Source organism: Carya illinoinensis, chromosome 2 (genome assembly GCF_018687715.1).
Source record: "Carya illinoinensis cultivar Pawnee chromosome 2, C.illinoinensisPawnee_v1, whole genome shotgun sequence".
NCBI classification, from domain to species: domain Eukaryota; kingdom Viridiplantae; phylum Streptophyta; class Magnoliopsida; order Fagales; family Juglandaceae; genus Carya; species Carya illinoinensis.
Window position 1 is genome coordinate 5,910,476 of NC_056753.1, and position 8,126 is coordinate 5,918,601.

At 37.6% G+C, this 8,126-nt stretch overlaps 1 pseudogene; it reads left to right on the forward strand.

The window, feature by feature from the left end:
* The first annotated feature begins 396 nt into the window (after positions 1–396).
* Positions 397–6,097, forward strand: LOC122298882 (annotated as a pseudogene).
* The last annotated feature ends 2,029 nt before the right edge of the window (positions 6,098–8,126 follow it).

Consider the following 8,126-nt stretch of genomic DNA (forward strand, 5'->3'; position numbering starts at 1 on the left):
TGGTCTCGTCCCCGATTTACTTCGGCGTCGGTTTCGGACTGCGATGATTGAGTCGGCGTCGGGCTGAGATAATTTCGTCGGCGACGGGCTGCGATTTTGGCCGTCTGTCGGCGTCGGGCTGAGGCAAATGGCAGAAGGGAGAAAACCCTTGGCTCGCGATCGTGGGAAAATTTTCAAGAGTCACACTGAAGCCTTCTGATTCTCTGCTTCACGGTCTATGGGCTGTTTACAGCTTTCTCCTACGTGGCATCAGCTGATTGGCGGGCTGTTATTTGAGTATAAACAGCCCGACCGGTCTGAAGCGTTTCTGAAAAGAAATAGTTATAAGGATAATTATGTATTAATATATGTATAAATAATATTAATTTAAATTTTAAATTTTAGTAGTAAGTAGTAATACATGCGAACATCGTCAACTCTGGGCGACTCTGGCTCCAGACTCCAGACAAGACATTCCTTTTTCTTCCAATTCATGCATGTGCAGACTGCAGAAACTTCAAAGAAGCAGCAAGGCTTTTACCAATTCTTCTCTCTCTGTGTCTCTCGGCTGGCAGAGGCTTGATTCTTTTATTCTATTCAGAAGGTTTAAGATATTATTTGTTGGCAAAAGTTTTAAATAGAGAAAAGCTGAAGGAGTTGGGAGTGTGTTCTGAAGAACAAGTTTCCAAGACTGGAAGGATTCAGGAAGCTGCATCTAACAATATTGTTCGAATGAGATTTTTTTACGTTTGAGTTTTCCATTAACTGTAGATAATATTGGCTTAATTTGTAGAGTTTTATTGGGGTTCCCAGAAGTATGGCAAGTAGACAAGAGAGTTCAGAGGATACGATATTCGTTGCTCTGGGAAAAGATGCAAAAGAGTGGAAATCAACCCTTTGTTGGGCAATACATAACTCTAGAGGGAACAAGATTTCCATCCTTCACATTCATCAGCCTGCACAGCTGATCCCCTTGTGTAAGTCTTAAATACAGACAGTCTTTTTGCAATGTTGGTTCTTTGTAATATGTCAAAATTTGATTTGCATTAAGGTTAAATTTTGTTACAATTTAAATTATGATACCTCTTTGAAGGAAGCGCCCTTCACATCGACAAGCAAAAATAATTTTTCTTCATCAATACCTGCTTTGTACACACGTTCAGCCTTTCAGGCATTTGTTTGGGTGTTTTTGTCTGTACACGCGCTTTATGGAATGCCTGAAAACTCTACACAGCTATAGAACTTATATGTCTATCTGTTTCCTATTCGAAACTCTCAAACTCGGGTATTTGTACGCGTAGAAAAACCTGAAGGGAATTCAGTTTTTGATGTTGTAAAAATTGGATTTTTATGAGGAAATATAAGAATCGACCACAGTTGAGGAGACCTATATTCTGATCATTTAGTGGTTTAGGAGAAATTGGTTGCTAAACAATCGATTGCATTACCCAGTTAACAAAATCGTCACGATTTTGGAAATTGTGCTTTTGAGTAGAAGAATTTGGCTTTCCCAGCTTACTTTTCAGTATCTTAAAGTGGAATTTATCTGAGATTTTCCGGGTTGCAGTGGGTGGAAGAGTTCCAGCAAGCTCACTGCAGGAAAGCATAGTGAGGGAATACCGGGAAACTGAAAGGCAAAAAATGCATGGCATCCTGGATGAATACGTTCTTTTCTGTCGCCAAATGGGGGTATAAATCCTCCTCCTTTGTCTCTTTTATTAAGTTCTTTTTTGTTTCTTTTTCCTTTCTGTGTGTGTTTTTTAAAAGAAATTGTTTTCTAAAACAGAACTCTTGATGAAAGCTATCTAGGAACGACGCTTCTCTCTACCGTGTCTTTTGCCTTGCACCTCAAAGGTGTTTAGTTCTAGCCGTGAAAACTTTAAATATTTTACAAATTGAGATCCTTTTTAATCTCTTACCTGAATTAGATGATACAATTCGAAGATAAAAAGACACGCCATTAAATGCTCATATAGGGTTTACACTGCCCAAAAATCTCGAATAGACGATATAAATGTTTTTGAGGCCACATGACTTGTCTCTTTCTCCTGAACAGATCATCTAATTCAGGCAGTGTAATTGAAGGGGATCCCCGTTGATATTTCACAAAGCAACAATTACTCATAGACCGAATGTTCAATAAAGTTGACATGTGGTGTAGCATTTGAAAGAAAAGAGCACCAATTGTTATGTTATCCCTATGAGTAATAGGTGGTTTTCCTTTGTTTAGATCAAAATGATGGGAGTGGTTATATATAACAGGGTATAAGCATCCAAATTTAGGTTATCTAATAGTTAAAAGCTTCCAAGTTTTTCGTCGACAGTTCAACCAATTGGAAGACTTCTTCTTCAGATGCTGGATTGAAGCAAGTGCTGATTTTTCTTATTTATTTTGGCATTCTGGTTTTTCAAACCTAGGTAGGAGCACAAAAACAACCCTTCGAAATGGACAGTATTGAGAAGGGAATTGTAGAATTCATTAATAGTCATGGGATCAGGAAGCTTGTCATGGGAGCAGCAGCAGAGAAGTTCTATAAGAGGTGCAAACCACAATAGAACTGTTTCCATATCAGCATATTCACCAATTTGACATCACCCAATGGTTTACAGAAGTAAAAAATTTTCATTCAACTTAGGATTGAGATTGCTTTGCTACTGCTCCATTGCAGAAACATGATGGAGATCAAGTCTACTAAAGCAAAATATGTGCGTGAAAAAGCACCTGTCTTCTGTCATATACAATTTATCTGCAAAGGCCACCTCATTTTCACCAGGTCTGCACTCAATTTTGGTTAATTACAGAGTTTTTGTTTGCCCCATTTTTGCAATGATGATGTGCATACATACATTGGTAACATATGTCTTCTTTATAAGTATGTAAATTCCTCAAGTAGAAGCTTTCTAAGCTATTGAAATATTTATGCCTGATATTTATGTCAGCAGAATGCTTGGCATTGTTGAAATACGTTAGGCTGTCACGCTAATTCTGATGATCGTGTCTTTAATATACGTGTAAACTTGGCCCAAACTCTTCCATATTACTAATGCAAGTGCCATATCAAACTAGGGAAGCAAGTGAAGAGACTGACACTAGACAACCAAACCAACTGAGATCACAATCAGTTATTATTGGGCAGAAAGGCAGCATTAAAACTGGGCAATCAAATTACTTACCACAACGATTTCTTACAATGGGGCACAATATGGACAGCAGTGGAATGAGAATGGTGGAAATTCCCTTCACAGAAGGTAGTGAAGTGCTTCCATCTCTAAAAAAAAGGTTGGATGCAGAAGGGAGTTCTGATAAAGGGGATGGCTTGTCAAGAAGCTCTTCCAGAGGAGGGGTTAATGTAACTTTGGCTTCATGGGCTGAAGGGAATGAAAATGGTCTGGATTTGAAAGCCCTCTCTCCGGTTTCAGGTTATTCAAGATGCTCTTCTACAGTGGAAATGGCATCTCCATCACTGCAGCAAAGTCCGACTGTGATTTCTTGTGGAAGTAGCATATCTGGATGCTCTTCTAATGGTGGTCTCAGTTTTATAGTATGTGCAACATATATATATATATATATTAGAAGCGATTTTACTTCCTCTTTGGGATTAGTTATCTGAAATAATCAATGACTAAACAATATAAAAAAGCTGAATATAAAATTTAAATGTTTACTGAATACTATCAGGACAGAATTTTTGACAATTCTCTTTATGAGCAACTTCAACAAGCGATGGAAGAGTCTGAAAATGAGGCATCCAGGCGTCGGAAAGCAGAAAAAGATAGAATTGAGGTTATACGCAGGGTAAAACTTTGAAATATTTGAAACTTCTTTCATGTTTTTTCATATATAGTGATTTTCTTTTACACTCTTTGAGACCTGTACTAGTAACTACAAAGTTCATTTCTTTCTCTTTTTCTATTTCTCATTCCTGACCTAAATAAGGCAGATAAGGATCAACTAATGAAAAAAGATTTAGAGTAGAATGTTCAACACACCGCACACCTTGCACGTGCAATGGTATTCACTATAATTGAACAATAGGTATATGAATTTGATAAGAGTCCAAAATCTTATGCAAGTTGCTAGTAATCCTATCAACAGGTCCAAGACGAGTTGAGACAAAAAAAAGATATTGAGGAAGTGCTGGCAAAAGAGAGAGAAGAACTTAAAAAGGTGAAGAACGAGAGAGACCAATTCAGGGAAGAACTCCAAATTTCTCAAGAACGGGAAATATCATTGAACAGACAAATAGAAGAGTTACAAAATGAGAGGGATCATTTGCATTTGGAGCTAGATAACGCACTAAAAGAAGCTGAAGGACTGAGAAGAAAACAAGGAGAGGCCTCAAGTAGACGGATGCGAACATTCTCCGAGTTCTCACGCTTTGAGATTGAAGAAGCCACTCAAAACTTCGATGAATCCCTGAAAATTGGACAAGGAGGATATGGGAACGTTTATAAAGGACTATTGTGTCATGCCAAGGTTGCCATAAAGAGGCTGGAATCTAGTGGCGCACAAGGCACCACAGAATTCCAAATGGAGGTTTGCATATTTATTCGAAAATCAGTTGACTCGATTTTATAGTTACATATATGTCAATAAAAATGGACCTTGGTTGGTTTTCTAGCTTTTCTGATAGGTTGCATACTTTATTATGATCTGGATCAATAACTGAGCTAGAGAAAAATATAAATTTTATTGAATCTCCTTCTCTGTTTGCTTCAGTTCAATTGGTACATATTTTTGGGCATTTAACTTCTTGATACGACTGCATGCTTTCTTTTTCTTTTTCTTTTTCTTTTTTAGAACTTTCTTAATAGTTATGACTGCATGTAGCTCAAATCATTTTGAATCATGTAGATGTGTGTTTAATTGGTGAATATTCATCAAAAAAAAAAAATGTGTGTTTAATTGGTGAGTGTCTACTTATGTTAATATATTTACCAACGTATCAGGCTTAGCTGCATGAAAGTCTCCTCTGCATACTTGAACATGAAGCTGTATTCACTAGGCAATATTGAAGTGACTAGGTTCTGTCAAGTATATTATGCTAGATATAATACAAGTACGCCATTATTTGTATACTACTGAAAGATTTAGAGACCACAAACTGATAGACATCCTTGTGGCTGTGAGTAACCAAAATTTTCACCACTACACAAGGAAAAACACAACCACACAAATTATACCTGGAAGAATGTGATTAAGTTGGATGTTAACTTTGGCATTTGTCTCACAAGCTGGCTTTTTATCAGGTTCATGTATTGAGTCAGCTGAGGCACCCCAATCTTGTGAAACTCTTTGGATATTGCCCTGAAATTTATGCACTCATCTATGAGTATCTTCCGAATGGAAATCTTGAAGATCGACTCAAATGCAAGGACAGCAGTCCTCCATTATCATGGCAAACTCGAATAAGAATCGCCATAGAATTGTGTGCTGTCCTACTGTATCTTCAGAACAACAAGCCTCACGGCATTGTACATGGCGATTTGAAGCCTTCCAATATCCTCCTTGATACCAACTATGTTAGTAAGCTCAGCGACTTTGGAATCTCCCGTTTGTTACTCCAAGATAGAAATTCAAGCAACACAACCCTCTATCATATAACTGATGCCAAGGGCACTTTGCCCTACATAGATCCTGAGTTCCTTGAGACAGGAGTGTTGACTATGAAGTCAGATGTTTACTCATATGGAATCATCTTATTACAGTTGCTGACTAAGAAATCGGCCTTCTCAATAGCAAATGAGGTGAAATCCGCCTTGGAGGCTGGGAAACTGAAAGCCCTCTTGGATCCTTCAGCCGGAGACTGGCCAATTGTGCTTGCTCAGAAGTTGGCTCGCTTGGGATTGAGGTGTTGTGACCGAATCCAAAAGAACCGGCCAGAACTTGGGTCAGATGTTTGGAAGGTACTTGAACCAATGAGTGCTTCATGTGAACTGTGAAGCTTCATCCCTATCTCAGCTGGGTTCTGAATATCAATATTACCAACGGTCTCCTCAAACCTTATTGTATAAAAACGCAATTAGAGGAATAATTTCATTTGCTTGGTTTCCGAGAAAACAGAGGAAAAGTAGAAGGGAAAATAAAAAATAAAAAAATGAAACTTGAGGTTCCACAGTTTCTGTTGCTCTTCAGAAGCGTGCCAAGTCGAGCTCAAATAATCTATAAGCAGTACCTGTCTTTCATGGCAAATCGACCCTTGCATGAACCGAAGTCGTGATAGAGCTCACGTTGAGGTTGGCTAAGCTAAAGAATTGAATCAAACTTTCTTTTGAATGAATATAAGTTTGTTGTCCAACACTGACATAACACAGTTATTTTTTGTCTTCCCAAGTTGAGAAAAATAAAGGAGATTCTTAGCCAAGACGTCAACTTTGAAGCACAAAGTAATAATTTGCAGAGGTAGCAATAATATTTATATCTTGACTTGCTGAAGGGTGAGAAAAGGTAAATCGAAACTCGGCCACTTGGGTTCTAAAGTAGCATCCTGTATAACAAAATATGTTGCAAAGACAGAAAAGAATACTAGCTGGAAGAGAAGAGCTAGAGATCGTAGCTCTTTAAAACAATCCGGTATAACAAGCCAAGTATTTTTTTTTTATTGGAAGATTTCAATGTTGAGATTAATACAGAGCCTGACTCACTAGCAGCACAATTACTCAAACTTAAAATACTACCCAGAGGTTGCATTCTATCAAGCAAAGCTAGGTGGCAGCCCATCTTTTGTATGGAGAAGTATTCTGGCAGCAAGACACTTAATTGAAGAAGGTACCATATAGAGATTCGGGAATGGAGAAAAATTTCAAGATTTGGAAAGACAAGTGGCTTCCCGAACCAACAACTTTCAAAGTTCAAAGTGCAGTGAGGATATTAAATGAAAAGAAAAAAGCAGCTGTTCTCATTGATACATATGCAAAATAATGGAACATTTCAATGGTAGAAGAAGTTTTTTCAGGTTCTAAAGCTGACGCTATAAGAAAAACTACAGTAAGTCATTGTAACATTCCTGACAAACTGATCTGGAGATATATTGCAAATGGTCAATTTTCAGTGAGAAGTGCTTTCCACCTACGAAGAGAATTACAAGAGTGATTAAAGGGGCAACCATTAAGCATTAGCAGAAAGAAAGAGAACATGTCAAAGATATGGAAACTGAGAATAAGAAATGCAGAAGAAATATTCTGGTGGAGAGCCTGTCTTGATGCTATTCCTACTAACTCAAGCCTTTTCAAGAAAAGGTGGTAGAAACTCCAAATTGCCTCGTCTGTCTAGATGAAGTTCAAACATGCTCTGTGTGGATGTATCTCAGCAAAAGAATTTTGGGGGTAATGCTCAAAAAAATTACAAAAGAGCAAAATCACATAGAAGACATTTATGGAAACTCAATGTTTGAGATATTTGGAAATGAGGAGATGGAAGAGGTAGCAATGGTTGCTCGGAGATTACGGAAGAGAATGAATGGATTTGTTTCGCTCATCCAATTTCTGTGGTGCAGCAAACAAAACAGACCTTGCTTGATCTCAAATCTTTGGATCAAAAGAATTCTACAAATGTTTCAACATCCACGAGAAAAAATTGTTGTTGGGAGGCTCCACCAAAGAAAGTACTAAAGATTAAATGGGATGCAGCAATTGATAAAATTCAGTGTAAGGTTGGAGTTGGGATCATAGTGCGTGACTAGGTGGGGAGAGTGTTGGCAACAATGAAAATGAACAGAGATTTATATCCTTATCCTCTTCTAGTAAAGACTTTTTGTGCTCTTCAAGCAACAATTTTTGGTACTGAGCTGGGACCAAGGAAAGTAATTCTAGAGGGTGATGCTCTACAAGTGGTCCAAGCTATCAAAAACACTAAAGTTTCATAGAATAGCACAAGGATGCTAATCACTGATATCAAACAAATGCTAACAAATTTTGATCATTGATCAGCTCAACACATCATGAATATTAGAGAGGCAAATATTGTGGCTCATGTACTAGAAAAAAATGCTCTAGTAATATCTGATTTTATTGTTGAAATGGAGAAAAGTCCTTGTATTCATTCCTTGTTACAAAGGAGCTTTATCAATGATTTCTAAAAAGATTTACCTCTTTCTATCATTGTTAAGCTTTTAGAATAAGTGGTGATTTCGCATAAGCCTAAGTTA